The following is a 16673-nucleotide window of genomic DNA, read 5'->3' on the forward strand; positions in this document are numbered from 1 at the left end:
TTGCACAGCAGTTTGCACGTTTTGCAAACCGCACTGCTCTGCATGATCCCTGTCCAGAGGCTCAGTGCTTCATGCTTGTCTTGCCATTTTGAGTATATTTGCATAAACTGGGAGATGAAGTTAAAATGGTGTCAGATGTATTTGCTATGATTCCTTGAGTAATGTGGATATTTTCTGTATGATGCCCAGCTGGGAGTGAATTGAAGAGGAGGACTTTAACAAAGCAAGTGTCCTGCAGGGATATTTAAGTGCTGTTGTCTTTGCAGGTGTGTCAGAGAGTAGTCTGTGTGACAGCTTTGTTCTTGTGTCAGTATGGGTTTGTGCACTTACTTGCTAAAAGGGAGAATGTGCCTATAGCAGGTAGAGCTTGTATTTACAAGAGCAGCACCAATTTTGGATAAAATTATTTCTGGCAGATTGGCTCCCCACCTTTGTGTCAATGTTAATTCCCTGTGAAGGTTGTGCTTCACCATGGGCATCCAAAGTAGCTTTCAAATTCCAATGTACTGTATATGTGCCATCTCTTCTTCATAGATATTGGGCTAAGCCAGTGTTTCAGAAAAGCTAACTAATTCTCTGTCCAGTCATTACAGTGAACCTTTTACAGCATTTAGATTTTCTCAACAATGTAAACAATCCATTTGTTTTTTGTATAGCAGATAATAATGTAAAGAAAAGCAAAGGCATGTTTGGTGTGCTAACCGTGCCCCAGGCACTTACTGACACAGAATTTGTTGTTATAAACATGCATTGAAGCAACTCCTTGTCTTAAAGGAACTCATCATACTATACATCAGTCAGTCCATTTTCTAACCACTCCTTCCAATTCAGGGTTACAGGGGAGCTGGAGCCTAAGTCCCTCTGACAGTGATCTTCTCTAGCTTTTCAAGAGGTGTTAGGGCAATGTTGATGGACACTTCACACTTCCCTGCATTAGGCAGAGAGCATGCCAACCACTAATTAGTGCTGCTACTTGCTGTTCAGACACTTAGAGAGTCTAGAAATAAACCCAAGATCTTTGGTTGTTTCTATTGTGAGAATATCCTCTCCTTATTTATGACTGTAGAAATTGTCATGTGTATGATTTCAGGAGTTCGGACCTTTAATTTGGTTTAGCTGTTATTTCCCCTTGTGGGTGACCCTACAGTATATATGTGTGCAGCTACCATTTTTTGCATTCAATGGGGAATTCCTGGCAAAATGTTGTGTTACAAAGCAGTACTTAGTGAACTAATATTAATATATTAAACATATACTGTACTGTGTATTAAATAAACATATTTTTGTTAAATCAAAGAATGTGTTCACCTTGGTAATTTGTTGCGGGGTTATTTAGATTTGGAAATCTATTTTGGATGAGCAATGTGGCTGGTCATCTGAAAGGTGTTTGTAAATTTACTGTAGGAAAGGATGTGGGCATCTTGCCATGGTAGCATCAGCTGAGCTAGGACCGCAGAAATTATGCCAGAGATTGCTAGTCCCGCATAAATGCTTCCTGTGTGGCTTGTGGGAGTAAAAGTACAGCAAACTAAAAATCACAGTGAAAGATTGCAAAGCACAGAGAGATAAAATGATACGAACGTGACAGCAAAGCAAATGCGTGATATAAAGCATTGGAGAAAGGGCAAATAAACTGCGCACATTTAGTGTGTTTAGCTACCACGAGGAATGTCTTGTGTTGCCAAAGAGTAAGGGTAACCCTGTGTTATTTAGTTTCAGACATAAGTACTGACACCTTGAATCTTAAATTAGCTAATCCTCTAGAGCATCTTAACTGACTCTTCTGAGAATAAGTAAGTCTGTGAGATGCTTAGAAGAGGCATCATTGACAAGGCCTAGTGCAGCAAACAGTATTCCATATCAAAGAGGAGTGGACACATGTATTTCAAAAGCAAGGTGACGGTTAAACTGTATTCAGGTTTGTAATGGTTTGCAGTGACATTTGTGTCTAATGACTTACAGCAGAAGCGAGAGATGAAATGAAAAGTCTGACAGGGGCACCAGAGAGACTCTGCTACTAACACTGTGGCTCTGACCATCCCTGGATCCCGGTTCGAGCCCTAGGCCAGCCATATCTGGACTGGGCGCGCAGGGAATAGGACTCACCAGGGTGCAGGGTGCCACTGAGGTAGAGTGGACCTTCAGCTAGCCAGGGGTCACTGCTCTCCATGAAGTGTCCGCTGGCTGGTCAGGCAGCAGTGCTCTTACAGAGGTGTCAGGAAGGGAAACTGGACTGCTCTAGTTGGAGGAGTAGGTGTATCAGAGGACTGTCTGTCCTTCCTCCTTCTCCCTGTGCAGGCCCTGCCAGAGGGCCAAGTCTGTAGTTACTGTTTTTTTCCACTAGGGTAGATATAACATGTAGATTATGAAAGGAACAAAAAGTCAGTAGATTTGAAGAAAGACCGATATATAGGATCCTTAGAGGCAGAAAATGAAGAAGATTAATGGAGCTGTGCCACTGCGAGTCCTTCTCAACAACGGCACTCTTTTGAGAATGAGGGTGTGGATATGCTGGAGGAGATTGAAAAGCATAACAGGATGTTTTCAGATTGCTATTGAGTGAACTGAATGTGGGGGATAGTTTAGATTTCCCAATACTGCATGGAAAGAAGTGCTGTAGCTAGAAAGATGCTACTGTTCTGACTTTCAAGTGTCTTTTTAAGTCCATAGATAAGCACAAAACAAACGTGAATCAGCAAGGAATTCAGATATTAGGCAACCGTGTCTTTGTTAACATATCAGTGTTGATTTGAAGTGAACGCTAAACGTAGATTTGAAGCTTTTAGAAGGGAACCATAAAGCTTGAATTTTTTCAACTCCAAAAAGTCATGTAGTTTTTGGAGTTGGAGTTGCACAAAAAGTTAGATTTAATATCGGAAAGAGGCCACATTTTCAGTTATTTTCAGTTTCATGCATCACACAAATCAAAGTCTTCTTGTATTGCAATAGTTACTGCATTAATTGTGGAGAATTTTGCTATGATGGCTTATTGTGTTAAATTAGTACCAGAGCAGACAGTATGGCTGAAAGTTGCTGGGGTTGACTAGGCACTACGGAAGAGACAAAAACTTATTTCTGTGATAACACCTAATATAACACTAATGAATAGTTTATGTAATTGCACCAACAACTGCTCTGGTATTTTAGAAAGAATGCCAATCCACAGTCATAAAACTGATTAACCTGGCATCGTTAATTTAGAATCTCTCCCCCGACTCAGCCTTCAATAAAGCCACGTGTGCTCTAGGTAACAAGCATGTGGAATTTGGAAGCAATGTTTTTGTAAAAAATGTGGTTGTCGTTTGCTTGTTATTTTATGAACTTCATGTTGGCCGTCTCAACCGTCTTATGTAACCCTACACATTGACACACATGTTGCTTGAGGCATGCACAACAGCATTTAAGCACAAGCCCTTTTTTTTTACCCCATTGAGTAGATGCACAAATCGCTCCTGACAGGTTTAGGAGGCTTTTATCATGTTGTAGGGGGAGCCACGCTGTGAGAGTGATGTGCGCCGACAGCTGTTCCTGTGTGCGAGTCCATGATCCCGTCATTCTGGTTGGACGGGGCAGGGCTGTATAAGAGCAGAGAGCAAGGGAGGCACTGTCAGTCTCCAGTCGAACAGTGAGCGGAGCTCGGCAGGCGGTTTGCGCGGTCAGTACCCGGTCCGTGGAGCACTATCTCTCAGCCTGGACGGGGCACGAGGTGAGGATCTGGCTAGCTGGACTCTGGGGCTCCACACCTTTGCTTTGATCGCTTACTCTCTTAAAGTCTCCTCAGGGTTCTCGTGCAAAGGTCCAGGATGAAATTTTTTTTCTGAATCTTTAGAAACGGGTGCCACAAGGCTGGGGAAGGGAACGAAAGAGGTGATGTTATCGTCGCCCGATTTCTGGTTCTTTTCTTCTTCGTTTCCCATTATGCCCAAGGCTGAGGGAACCAGCTGTTTTGAACGTTTTTAGGCTCTCATTCGTGTGTTTCGGAAGGCTGAGGTCTGCAGTGTAAAGTTGCTTGCTGTCGAGAGTGCTCAGGGCTTGTACCCTGGGGATCAGTCAGCCAGTGTGAGTTAGCATTCTTACTCCTTGTCGGATCCGGCTTCCTAACGACAAATCAAGCGTTTGTCTGTTTTTGGCCACTTGCCCCTGATCTTGTAAATTCTTTTGGATATGACTGGCATTGCAGATTAAGCTTCATTGTTGAGTTTTTGTGTTAGAAAGGTCTGACCTGCGATGGACTGGCGTCCTGCTCAGGGTGTTGTCCTGCCTTGTGCTCTATGCTTCCGAGATGGGCTCCTCTTTTCCGTGAGTCTGACCAGGATATTAGTGGCTTTCCAATTGGGAATGGACGAACTTGATAACATTAAGATTTTCTTTTCTGTTTTCTTTAGAAACCTGTCTCGATCTGCATTACATGCAAAATACTTCCTTCCTCAGACCATTTTCTTTTTAGTGCAGTCACCTTCATCCCCACTGTTTACTTAGCCCTCTCTGTCAGTGGATACCAGGTGGTTTTAAAGAATCCTCTGCAAAAAAAAGAGAAAAGAACAGAAAACGTGTTTCCCCTCTCTCAAAAATACTTTGTGCTTTTGAATAGTTTGCCTCACAAAAAGGCATTTCTCAGAAGAGCTCAGAAATGTTAAACCCAGGCAGTGAGATGTGGTTCAGAACAGAAACAGATGTAATTGAAAATCTCGGGGCCAAACAAAGCATTTCCTCCTCAGTTACATGTGCCTGGAAAGTTCAGTGTGCTTATTATCGGTTCAAAGTTAGAATTCTCTTTGTAGCCCAGGGCAGAATTTCTACCAGTTCATTCTGGCATTGTGCTTGAAATTATTCCGTAGACCCAGTTGGGTGTTTTAGAGGCACAAGAAGAGGTGCAAGGTTTGCTAGGTTAAAAACTGCACTGTGCACAAATAATTTCAAAGCCTTTGTTTAACACGGAATGAATATAATTTTTTAATCCATCGCTCATAAGATCAGAAGGGCTGATCTCTCCATCAGGTGGGTTTTAGGACGGGATAGATATGAATGCGTTTAGTAAGTTACAACTATACTTATATTGGCATCAGTTTTGGAGTCGGGGAGGGCTAACATGGCAGGCTGGGGATTGTGGAATTTTTGGAAGCTCGGGAACTCTAATGCTGTTTTGTTTTTTTTTTAATCCCGCACTTCTCTATAGCCTGAGTCCCTTGTTGGGAGGACGAGGGAGCTGGCCGAGTGATGATCGCTGCTCTCTGAGTCGGCACATTCCCACAAACATGATCATCCGGCTGGGAAGACTGACGCCGGGATACTTCCGCCTCTTGCAGGTTTGTCTTTGAGTAGAAGATTCAAAGGGACGTGCTGGGGCTCCTGGTCTTAGTTATGGTGCCATGTGACATGAACGTCCCAACCCTTTCGTAGGAATTCAAGGAGTGCCCGCTGCACTGGTTCCTTTAATACTGAAATAATCGCATCCCTGCTCTTAAGGGGATCAAGGGCGTGCGCCCCAGGTCAAATAAAGACAGAGATGAAGAGCAATGTGTTTGCTTGTAAGGAGTGGCAGTTCTCTTTCATGGAGACTGAAGGCCCCCCTGGAAATGAAAGGAAATGAGCCGGTGTTCACTGTTCAGTTCATTGGAAATACACTGTCCTGCTTTTCTTGGGCAGTAATGGCTCCTGTACACTCAGACATGGCTTCCAGCTGCTCCAAACCCCTCGACAGAGACCTTGTGTTCTGTACTCAGAACGCCGTCTCCCTGACAGCCAGCCATGCCTGGTTTCCTCTCCTGGACCGCGCAGTGCTGTTAGTGGATGGGCTGTTAGTCCTTGTGTATTCCCACCAGGCTGAGCAAGCGCCCAGGGTTTGAGGCGGCCTCTTTCAAGTGTGGAACCCGATTCCCTTTGTCTAGAAAGGAGAGTGGTGGGGTGTCAGTGCGTTATTCCCTACACAACTATAACTCACTGTGTAATTAAAAGGAATCTAAACGAAAACAGGCTGGTGACAAATATGAAATGAAATTGAAATATTGATAAACGTTCTCTGTTTTAATAGTTTGTCTTTTCTTTACCAGTTGTTAAAGGGATCTTAAGATCACGTCTTGATCAGATGTTTTATTTTTTATTATTATTATTACTGGGCTGACACCTGTGTCCAGGGAGTCTTACTTCAAATCTTACAGCTGTTGCAAGTTGTGCTTTGGTAGTTGATCAAATGCAAGAAACAATGTCCCACCAGACTGGGGGTCTTCACCTCAAGGCTGAAAAGCAGGAGGACGTGGCACTGGAGCTGGGACTTCAGGCCCATAACACACCATAACATACCTGCCAGTGTTTCTGATCCGCTGTCATTATGAATAAAATAGCTGACACCTAATTGTGCAAGCTTACATTTGGAAACAACGGTTGTACTGTACAAAAGACTCGTACAGCAATTAGATAATGCAGAGTTGTAGCAACAAGAAAAATCCCAGAAACGGAGCAAGAGAGAGGAAGAGGGAGAGCGGATGGCAGAGATGTGGTTCAAGTATTGGCCAGTGTTGTGTCTCCGTGTTGTTTCCTGCGTCCAGATTTGAGGGGCTCCGTCGATTGAAGTGTTTCATATGAGGTATAAATGAATGAGTAAACAGGGTTACTGGCAACATGCTGGGGAAATGAAACAAAAGCCCGATGCATCAGAAAAGATGCCATCTGCTTGCTGTTAATGGGAGCAGCAATAATAATTAACCCGGGTTGTTTTGCCAGGAATTCTTTAATATAATATCTAAACAATGAAATTCTCTTCAGCTTTTAAAAAATGTGTTTACTGTTTCTGGAGAATTTTCAGAACACATCCAAATGCCTATGAAATGACTTAAGGCTAGAGTTCAGAGAGCCTTAACTAGGATGATTGCATTCTTAGAATGTCATTCTTCTCTTTTTTTTCCTACAGCTTATTATTTGATGTTGCTGATCAACTCTCTGGGTTTTGTGTTATACGTGTGCTTCTAATAAAGTAGCTCAGAGACCTGAGACAACCAGACAGGCTCCAGGAATATGCAGAGCAAACCAAAGCTTTTTTTAAAAAAAAAACATTTTCAAGGTCAAAAATAATTTTATAAATTGAAAAACATACATGACAATTTTATTTTCTAATTTTATATAATTCTATGAATTAAAGAAAATAATCTCTCCATGGCTCTGAGGTCAGAGAACTTTGACGCACTGTGAAAAAGCAATCAGACAGTGAAAACCACAACAAATCTTAATATCCGGGAGGGTTTATTGGCTAGTCTCTGAAAGCTAAGGAAATCCATTTTTTATTAAAAGCACTGGCTACAATGTTTAATATTTTAGTAGCTTTATTATTTGATTTTAAGATTTTATGGCATGTGGAAGCCATGTGGAAGGCACACGAATGGTGGAATATGCTACATGATTAAATCTGATCACATTAGCCTCCCTTTCCTACTATACCACAGGGTGATCAATTCATCCATTGATTCCACTAAGGGATGTGTGCGGAGCATATCACTAGATAAGCAGGAATCATAAAGATGTTTGTGTTTATTTACAGAGCAGAACCTTTGCCCTGAAATATCTAGGCCAATCAGTCCTGTACCAATTTAACTAAAGTTTTAAGGCATTTTGTAGATAAGGCAACAACCTTCAAACAGAGGGATACAGCTGTGCCACTGCAGGGTGCCACAGTGGTTAGCATTGCTGCTTTGCAGCACATGGGCCCTGGGTTCAATTCCTGGGGTGCTGTGTGAGTGGAGTTTGCATGTTCTCCTCAGGTTCATGTGGTTTTTCCCCCCACAGTCCAAAGACATACTGGTAGGTTAATTGGTCTGAGGGGAAACAAAAATGGCCCTAGGGTAAGTGTGTGTGTTTGTGTCTGTGCTGTGCGATGGACTGGCGTCTTGTACAGGGTGAATCCTATCTTGTGCCTGTTGTTTGCTGGGATAGGTTTCAGCTTCAGCATGACCTGTTACAGGATAAAGCAGTTAGAAAATGGATAGATGGATGTTTGCTGACACTCGCTTGACGTTAGGAGGCCTTTGTTATGCTGATTAATTGACAGACAAGTTATGATTATGCAACACAGATAGGGTTTTAAAATATTAAAAATGGTGTCTCAGTGGTTAAAGAAAAGGGCTTTTTACCATGACAGTCTGGTTCATGTCACTGTCTTTAATGTTTGCCTTCTTGAACTAACTGCTGAACCTTCTTGTGTTCTGAGCTTCACAAGTACAAAGCCGGTCTGCAACTGAAGAGCAGGTCATTCTGCTCATCCAGCTCGGCCAGTTGTTACTGGATTAGTAATAGAAGAACATAAGAAAGTTTGCAAAAGGGGGAGACATATACATGATATCAGGTAATCAGTAACTCCAGAGCAGTTGTCAGTGCAACAGTTTACCTGAGTGACTTTGGATAAAAGCGTCTGAAAAGAGTTTTGTGGGCCCCACGTGTGTTTTAGGATTTTCTGTTTGAGAAGGGACTATGCATGTGTTGAAGTGTGGGGTATGGGGGGTGGGTAACAGTTTCAAACACCTCTAGAAAACTACAGTTTGTACAGTATGTGTATTTAATGGCTGAAGACAATTGACCTGGTTTTCTGTTTTGTGTGCAGTATAGCATCTAATTATATCACATCTCTGAGCAGTTAATATAATCTCCATTCATCCTCAAAGACTGAGCAGAAATGTATATTTTTAATCATGTCCCTGTTTAGCCACGATGAGCTTGGTTATATAACTGCTGCTGAGTTTAATTCATATCTCTCAGTTCTTATTAGCGTAGCTAGTGGGAGCTTTGATCCAGAAAAAGCTTTTTAAATTAAACTAAATGAAACAACCAAAAGTCTGAACGAATGTTTGATGTCCCCCCCTTGTTCTGTACTCTATACACCGTCCTTTTTCATAAAGCAAGAATAAAAATAAGCAAGAAAGGAATCTTATTGTACTGACACAGACACATTCCACTGTTATCCCATTAAGAGATGAACTCTGTGCTTCCTCACCGAAGACCTGATTACCTCTGCTTCACACAGATATACAGGGATATCCCAGAAATTTCAAAAACTCTTGTATCTAGGTAACACCTTTCCAAAAGTTAAAAGGCTCAGTTTCTTCAGTGGTGGGAGTATATCTGGAAGTCACAGTATAAAGGGAAATTGCCAAGTATTTATTTCTCAGTTTCTTGAAACAGCAAGTCTACTTTAATTTAAAGTAGTGTCCTGTCCAGGGTGTATCTTGCCTTGAGCCTGTTGCTTGGTGGGATAGGCTCCAGCTACCTCACAACTGAATTAGAAGAAGAAGCTATGAAGAACGTCCATAGTCATAGACTCTAAAATGCCCAATTTGTGTACTCCCGTGTCATGGCACCCAATCAAAAGTGGTCGAGTGTGAGCTTCTTCCCTGGCTTCAGTCTTTTAGAGCGATACTTTTATTTGTCTCTGTGTCCAGGGCTCTTTTTCCCAATAAACAAATGCCAGGCACCCTGTACCTGCTGTAATGGGAGCTGATGGCATTTGTCTCAGACCTCTGCCAAGGATCCAGCTTTGAAGTCACTACTCGGCTGCATCCAATCAAACAGATGTTGGGGAGCTGTGAATTGCAGTTCAGCGAAGGAGGTCTCTCATTTTGAGTTTCCCATCTTCTGTTTTGTTTCCTTTCAGAGGCAAGCACGGAGAGAGTTCACATGCTTGCGTGCACTGAGCCCATCAAAATCCCTAATTTCCTCTTCAATATTTAATGCAGCAGTTAACCGGGTCTTGTCAGAAAGGAAACAAAACAGTCAGAACTCGTGACTTTTTTTTTTTGCTGCTTGCGTGCGTCTATATGCCTTGGGTGATGATTCATTTAATGCATGCTCGGAACCGTGCAATCTTTTAATTGACTGTGTTTCCATTTTGCACCAGGCTGTTTTTTTTTGTTTATGAACTAGAAGACATAACTTTCTAACTGAAAATTTTCAAAGAGAAGGAAAAAACAATTCTGCTGGGGGACTTTCTCAGGTTTGTGGGCAAATGAGAGCAGGAATAAGAGGTAAATGGGGAGAGAAAGGAAAACAAAGAAGACAAACACGACAGTGAGCAAGAGTCGAGATGGAGACTAAACATGGAAATGTGGGAGATGAATTTCAGGGGCAGTGTGGAAGGCAGAAATCTGTCAATGAAAGGAAAGATGGGAAAGTACAAGTACCGAGGACTGGAGGGGATGTGTCAAGCTAGTTTACGGATGATATTTGATAGATTTTTCAAATAGGTATCTTAAAATAGCAAATATCAAATGATCCTCACTCCTCTGACAGTCTTGTTCCTGTTTCACTACGTACAGTAAATGGCAACAGGCTTTCTGAAGGAGATGCAATAAATTAGATTTCTGTATGAGCAATTTCGTTGGATAGATCTTAAAATGGCCAGAGGGGCCATGTACAGTACAGTGCCCTCCATACGTATTGGGACAGTGAAGTCAAAATGGCTGTTTTTGCTGTATACACAAGCAATTCAGATTTAAGATGAAAAGATAATCATGAGGCAAAAGAACAGAATGTCTAGTGATCATGTCGGTTTAGGTTTACTAACTCTATAGGCAAACACCAAAGGGTAGAGCAAAAGCTAAATCCAACACTGCTCATTTACAGCTCTTTTATTTGTACTCAATCAATGCAACAGGAAACACTTAAGCAATAACAAATACCTGGCAGCCAATTGTCTCAATACCTGTGTTCACCCGAATTGGAGGGATTGAACACAAAAATTGCTATTATTCACTGTCCTAATACCCATGATGGTGACTGTATACTGTATGTGTGCTGCTGGATAGGCACTGGCAGGCCATTTCACTCTTTGCACAAAAAAACAAGTTTTTCCATTTCATTTTCCTGGTGAATGGCATATACGGTACACTTCCGTTAGTGTTTCTAAAGTTTGGAATGAGCACATGAAGAACTGGCAATTGATTATTTCTCACTCTGATCCCAGGGTTAATATTATCACGTCGTCCCCGAACACAGCACTATAACACGGTCCTCTTTGATACTTTTTTATATGCACTGGTTTCATGCTGGTTGCATGCACAGTTGGCGACGCACGCTTTAGAGATCAGGGCTGGCTTGATCTGTATAGAAAACTGCATCAGAAACGGCTCTGGAAGCCTGAAAACTCCTGCTGTTTGATTTGAAACAGACCTATCCTTACTCATGCAGGGCTGCAGAAAATGAAAAGTAGCTGGTGTGAATTGTGGGGGGGTAAAACCAAAATGTGTGCAGATAGTAAATCTAAATAAGTTGTCTTAGCTGCCATTGCCAAAGGCTGAATGATGTCATCAGCTGTACAATGTCGCACCTGTGGGAGAACAAAGGGGAACAGGCCAGACGTCTGCCTGACTCCACTGCTCTCTCTCTTGCGTTGTTCCAGAGGCAGGTTGCTGGAGAAGTCCAAATGCAGCCGAAGGACCGCATGGTCAACCAGATAGCCATGATGTTAGCCATAATGGGGCTGGGGCTGTCCTACTACAGCACCCGCAGGATGACGGAGGTGGTCGCCACGGAGCCGGGAGACTGAGAGGACCAGGAGCACTAGGAGCTGACGCAGGAAGAACACAGACGGGGAGATGCCACATCCACACATGTGCAGCGCCAACACATGTGCTGCAAAATGGGTCACACAGGGCAGTACAGCACAGATCTGCTGTCAGGAAGGGGCAGAGTTCCAAATCCCCTGATCTGGGCTCTGTTGTATTCCCACATCTAGGTTTGTAATCCCAGCATTTTAGTATGACGGCCTGATTTTCAGTCTGCCAAGCTGTGTTAAAATTGCCAGTGTTGCAGATCCAGAAGTGAAAGTGGAATAGATATACAAGTTTAACATACAGGCTGCGGCAGTGCAATCTGCCTGAGTTACTTTGGCCAGTAAGTCATTAAGTGATCATGCATCTAAACATCTAAACACTTTCATACTGAAAACCAGGCCTACAACCACACAAAAGAAACATATCATCTCCACGTGATGTTTTTTTTTAATTGGCTTTATTTTCCTAATTTAAATCAGGTCATTTCTTTATTATAAAGCAGGATAGAAACCTCACTTTTGAGATTTAACAGTGTATCGATGAAACTAGTTTATCTCTGTGAATACTCCAGCGCAGTCAATTCTACAGTACTGTTGAGAGGCATTTTTTCAAGACTATTACGACACATTTAAGAATTTTGAAATTTGTTTGTAATGTTTTAGGGTTCAAGAGGGATTCAGTCAAAATATATTTTGTTGTAATGCATTAATTGTGGAGTAAAATTAAAGATCTTGTACAATAATGTACAATCTAGATGTGTAAAAACCTGTCACACTTCACAGTGCATTGTGACTCTTTGGTTTTGTAACAGGGATTTAGGTTGTGGTATAAATGTATAGATAGTTGCTTAGAACTTTAAGAACAATAGTGACCAATGTTTGTTCAAGTAATAGAGTTTGCAAGCAGTATGTACAACACTGAAAATTATGTGATCTGGAAGAGAAAGGCTACTGTTTAAGTCAGATTGTAGTCTGGAGCAGATTTCTGGAATCAGAATCCTACAAAATGTTATGAAAAGGGTTTATTCCTCCTAAACTTTTAGAGGTATACTTGTGTTACTTTAGGAAGCCTATGCACAGCCACAAAAACACTGTGCCATTTCAGCTTGCGGATATTGAACCACTTCCTGTGCTGAAGGCCAGACTCTTATGCCTGTTCCTGTCCATTATGGCCAGGCTGTGGTACACAACAGGAATTTGTGAGACCTAGTAGTTTTAATCAGAAGTAACTCCATTCAAAGTGGGAACTGCCAACAAAATGTGAACCTGGTGGCTTAGAAGAAAGAAACATGAATGCAGATAGAACTGAATATGTTTTGTAAAGGATGCTGTGGTTTTCAAGGCCATGTTTTATGATCGTATTGGTAAGGTAAATCTGAAGGCTAATGCTGGTAGCTCTGTACTACCATGGATAGAGGAAATAAGAACCAAATATGGGAAGTAAAAGGAAGACAGACAGATGATCCTATTCTAAATGGAAACATTTTAAATATCCTCTCTCTATTACATGTGGATGGTAATTTTGGTGGTTCCAATTTTGATGATTTGCTTTTCAAATTAAGGAATTCAGAAGCAGACCATTTCATCGGTGAGAAAAGATTGCATATCGGACGTTTAGCTGTGAAAAATAAAGACCTGACCGACAAAATGCTGTGATGTTAGCTGTGCTCCATTTTGGCATAGTCAGGGCCTACTTCTCTTTGTTTAGAAAATTCCCAGTGTGGTTCTGGGCTGTTATTTTAGGAAGACCCAGCAGCGAAAGAGGTGATAGGATGGGAAAGTGACAGGAGGGCAACCCGTGAGGTTGTGTGTTTTCAGCACAGATCATGTCTGGAGCCAGAGGCCAGAGAGGGGAGGGGGGAGGACTGGCCTGGAAGATGTCTTTGTTTTTATCCAGCTCTGAGAGCGCACGTTTTCAGTCTGCGGATGTGATGCTCTGTGACAGGCGCAGTCCTCATTCGGGGAAAAAACGTGCCGTACTCTGCCGCCCAGTCTGTCTCGCCTAGTTACAGATCACTGGGCAAATCAAATCTCTCTGGGAATGTGACCGCAGCAGTATTAGTGGGTAAGTTACATAAGCCACCCAGAAAGCCATAGATACAAGGAGATGAAAACAGTTCTCAAAAGTAGGACACTACCGAACTGCTGTTGACTTATCATTGTGGATTTTATTTTTCAATAGTAAAGAAAAAAGGGATTCACTGTTAACAATAACAAGCAAAAATAATGAGATTGAAGCTTACCAAGGTGCTGAATATCAAAGCCAACATACCGTACAATGCAGTCAATCTGAATTTTGATAAGTACACCATGCTCAAACCTTTATATTATTAACCATTAAAGACGGAACCAGAAAAAGGTGTGTTTTGGGGGGAGGATACTGTTTTGAACAGAATGCTGGAAGTGCCATCTAAAAAAAAACCAAAAGCAAGATTTCCACAGCCAGACTCATTGAAGACAGAGGCTGAAGTGTGGATTTCGAAAATATTTTGCAACATAACTAAGCATGAGTACTTTATGAACAATTGTACCTTATTACAAATGTGCAGAAGTTCAGAGGGGAGTTGCCATGTTCAGGGTTTTAATTTTTCTGTCATTCTTAATTTTTATTACATGTTCAGCTGAGCCAAAGTCAAGAAAAGAGGGAACTCAATTTACTGCAAAGTTTGTACATGTTACAGGGTAGCATGCGACACTGTGAATATTCTTTGGAGTGTTCTCCTGATGCTGTGTTTATGTGGCTGTGCTGTGAAAACTGCAGTCACTTTAGAGTTTGGTGCCTGAGCCTAGTGAAATCACTGACACGGTGAGTTGTGCTTGTATTGCTGCTAAACGTGCAATAAATGTATTTAACTTCACAGACATTTGCAGTGGTGTTTTTTTTTTACTCTTCACTATACATATCCACTTGCTTTCATGCTGAAAAAGGAGTCTTAATCAAAAGGCCAGGTCTATAGTCCCAGCAAATTCAGACATGAAAAGCATAATTTTTAATTCTAATGAGGTCTGGTCTTTGTGTCAAGAAGAGGATACTGGCATGTTTTCTTGTATCATTACCTCTGCTGGTCCAGGGGGAGCACAAGGTTCTGTTTTTACATTAATCTTGTAATGAATGAACTAGATGGATAATTTAAAAGTCCCCACCTTTCACAGGTGTGTGCCTACTAAGGAGTTCCAGTTGCCTGAGGAGCCTGCAAGGAGAGAATTTGTGTGAAGGAGCAATAACAGCCTAAATTCTGGATTGACAGTGGTCAAACAGAATGACTCTTAAACCTTGACTTCAAACATGAATAAATCACTAATCACAAATCACAGTGCAACTGTGCTGCGCACTGCTGATATTTATGTTTCACAAAGATTAAAGTAGAAATCTGGGTGAGATGAGTGACTATGTCTGGGATCCTGCAGTAGAATGGTGTAGATTGTGTCCAGTGATCAGCTGCATAAAGTGCCTTAGTTTACACTCCTCCCTGATTCACTCTTAATTATGATGCCGGGGGGCATGAAGTTACATTTCCTGTTTGACACTTATGCTTTGCTTGTTTGTGGGAATTGCACAAAACAGCTTAACAACTTAGTTAAGGGATACAAATACAAAATACAAAATGTATTTAATTCCAAATATTGTACATCTTTATGCAACCAAAGGCCACAGATGATGTTCTTAAATGTCATACTTAACACTGTGCTCTGGTAGGTACACTGATGTGCCTTTCCTCTCTCTTCAGGATAATTTTCCTTTTCCATTACCATTTTCAACAGCAGTTTATTTTATTCTCTGATATCAAGGCAAAGGTCATTTTAAATCTTTTTTTATGTTCCTAATGGTATTTTGCTTTGGCACTGTGACTCCTAAGGGATTCATATTTGTTTCTATTAAAGCTCTCCAAATTAAGGGCATTTCCCCCCCCAGGGTATTACAAGAAAAAAAAGAATATTGCTATTTTTACAATTTATTAAAATTTGTGCAATTCTTAAAGTGACTTTAATAAACATTTGCTATCACTGAAAGATTCATATTAAAATTGAAAATGATTATTCCATTCAAATTTCCAGCTCAACAGTGTGATTTTTCATTCTGTCTGATTACATAGGTGCATATTCCATAATTATTTAACAGCAGTGATATCCAGCACATTGAAGTCGGAGTTTGACAGCTGTATAAAAGCTGCTGACTCAGCCTGGTAACTTTTTTTTAATTAACAGAAACACAACCGTTGCATTTTCCTGTCAGGGCGGGACCTGCCAGAAACCCGTTCCGTTGCAGTGTTTGTTAAGAGCAGACCTGTCGTGCACAGAGCCGCCGGCAAGACACGCGAGCAGAAGCCAGAGTCACGCCAGCTACTCACGCAGCGGGGCAGCAAAACGGCGCTCTGCGGACCACACCGACAGAGATCAATTCTCCACGCTTCCCCTTCTACAGCGACTGACTTGTCAACAGGCAAGCCGCAGAGCCTGCAGAAGCACGCACAGTGCTCACCAGCAGAAAGAACACCAACCACCAGCCAGCATCAGGAAGTGACAGAAAGTGGCGAGATCACGGAGTCCTAACAGGCCATAGTGACCCACCTCACCCCTGCACAACATATTAAGATGGCCCAGGATTTGCAAACACTACCATGCCCCTAGGTAGATAATAGTACGATATAAGACATTACTTCATGCACATAGTGTAAATTGTGTTTTGGAACAAACGTGTTTTAAAAAAGAAAGTTTTTGGACAACCCAGGTACCTTTTAAATAAAAACAGACATTACATTTAGTCCCTTTAGTACCACTATTTTATTAAGAAACACTCATCTCACTCAACTCTTAAGTAACCCTCTTTATGTGGTGTTTGGTAGTTATTTTCAGACGTACACAGACCACAACATATGCACAAGCACCTGCTTTAGAACGTGACACATAACCTACAGCTTATTGCTGCCTTCTTGTCTCTTCCTGCTTTGTGTTGTGTGGTGTTGCTGACCTACTGTATCGCCACGCTCACAACTGACTGCTAATCCTGCCTGTGACTAGGGTCAATAAAACATACATCCTGTACGTGAGGCACGTTCAAATGGAAATCAAGCTGCTCCTGGCATCATGTGGGTAACACCCACCTGATTCTGGTAAGCAGTGTCAATAAATGATCTTATAAGAA

General features: G+C 41.8%; 1 long non-coding RNA gene across 1 annotated transcript; it reads left to right on the forward strand.

The window, feature by feature from the left end:
* The first annotated feature begins 3590 nt into the window (after nucleotides 1-3590).
* On the forward strand, nucleotides 3591-14390 carry LOC148820625 (uncharacterized). Its single transcript, XR_016094093.1, has 3 exons — nucleotides 3591-3706; nucleotides 5177-5306; nucleotides 11378-14390. It is a non-coding gene; the product is annotated as an uncharacterized LOC148820625 (long non-coding RNA).
* Nucleotides 14391-16673: the final 2283 nt, after the last annotated feature.

Source organism: Atractosteus spatula, chromosome 14 (assembly GCF_055471065.1).
Source record: "Atractosteus spatula isolate fAtrSpa1 chromosome 14, fAtrSpa1.hap1, whole genome shotgun sequence".
NCBI lineage: Eukaryota > Metazoa > Chordata > Actinopteri > Semionotiformes > Lepisosteidae > Atractosteus > Atractosteus spatula.